Consider the following 1734-nt stretch of genomic DNA (forward strand, 5'->3'; position numbering starts at 1 on the left):
CTTGCAACTTTGGTTTTGCGAATGGATTTTAGTGTTTTAGCAACTCAGAAATACTATAAGTCACATTATCATCAAGCAGGATGGACACACTGAGTGACTTAAGTCAAGGCAAAATATGGGGATGCAGTTCCTGCGATTAGAAGAACCTGGTTCTGCTTTCTTGCCGGTTTAGCTGCAGTGTCCATATATCTTTTCAGTATATTTCAAGGGGCTGGCATGACATGGCTGAGTGAATTCCCAGGCCTGTCAGCCAGCTACCTCTAAAATAACGTGATTACAAAGATCACACAATTCCTCCTTGTTTCCCTACCTGCTTGAGCCAGTCCTGTGCAGAACTTCCCAATATTTCTCCTTCGGAAATCTAAACCAACAAAAAGCTATTTAGTTTTTGATTTCCATTGTGGACAAAATGTTGAAAATTAAACTAAACAGTTAAGGTTTAGTGTAACAGCTTCAGCACTGGAGGTAAGGCCAATAGGTGCTCTCATCTGCATGTGAAAAGGACAAAGGGAAAATTGAAGGTTAACGTCCATTTTTTTTTTTATTTTTTTATTTTTTTTTAAATAATCCTTTAGGTGTGTATGTAATTATATTAGACAAATATGATTCCATTTAATCATCCAAGTTTTAACCACTGAAGTATTGATAGACTGGGGTCATATTTAAGTATATGTAGTTCAGTTTAGTACTTCAAAGTTTGATCACATTTGCCACACATTTTACACAGTTTCACGCATTTTTTTCTGTTCTGTATGTGTGTGTGTGTGTGTGGGTGTGGGCGTGTGTGTGTGAAACAGTGCACCTCAGGTTTCTTCTTCATACAGTATTCACAATTAACATGAGTCCCCAGGTAGAGCAGACACAGAGTACTGAACATTTTTAAACAGCTGCTTTCTTTTACCATCTACTGGTCAGCTCCCGAGATGCTCTCCCCATTTACTGTTATTGCATGAAGCTTGTGAGACTTCCTTTGATTAAAAAAAAAACAACCAAAAGAAATCATGCAACAATTGCACTTTGCAGGCACAAAACCATTCCTTATTTTTTTGGACATTAAAAACACAAAGAGACAAAGTAATATTAGGTTATAAAAATGTGTGTAAATGCATGAAAAAAGACAGGAGCAGTTGAGTGGACAAAACCATAACCAGACATCCTGCCTGTTGTACGGTTCTCAGCACAATGTGCTATCAGAGGGACTTGTTTGTGGTTTTCCTGGGTCTTACAGAAGAGTTATTGTATCTGTGAGGACTTTTTAATGTGACAGTTTTGAACATTTGTTAAGATACTTTTAAGGGGTGGTGAGTGATCTTGTTGCACATTGTCAGCTTATATTTAATGTTAAAACCGGAAGGATTGCGGGAAACTTACCACAGGACAGAAAAAAAACAGCCTGTCAAACTCTACTATAGGTCTAAGTAAAACCACAATTTTCTCAGTTTGAAGTGTTCAGCTAATGTTCAGATGCAACAACAACATCAGCTTAATCAGAGAGATGACAAACAGAGAGCATTGTATCTTGTATGTGAATCTGTTCCTTTTCAAACTGTTATTTCTACCTGGTTCAAGATAATTATCATGACTCATAAAGAAAATTTGTCTTTTATATTTCAAACAAAAGAAAATGTTTTAGTATTGCATTTTTAATAAAGGTCTAACTTGAAAACAGTAGAATCAACACAATCTCTTTGCATCAACAGCAATTCATTTTAGTAAGTTTTAAAGGAGTTTTAA

This window comes from Cyprinodon variegatus, unplaced genomic scaffold (genome assembly GCF_000732505.1).
Source record: "Cyprinodon variegatus isolate N-32 unplaced genomic scaffold, C_variegatus-1.0 Scaffold1435, whole genome shotgun sequence".
In the NCBI taxonomy this organism is placed as follows: Eukaryota; Metazoa; Chordata; class Actinopteri; order Cyprinodontiformes; family Cyprinodontidae; genus Cyprinodon; species Cyprinodon variegatus.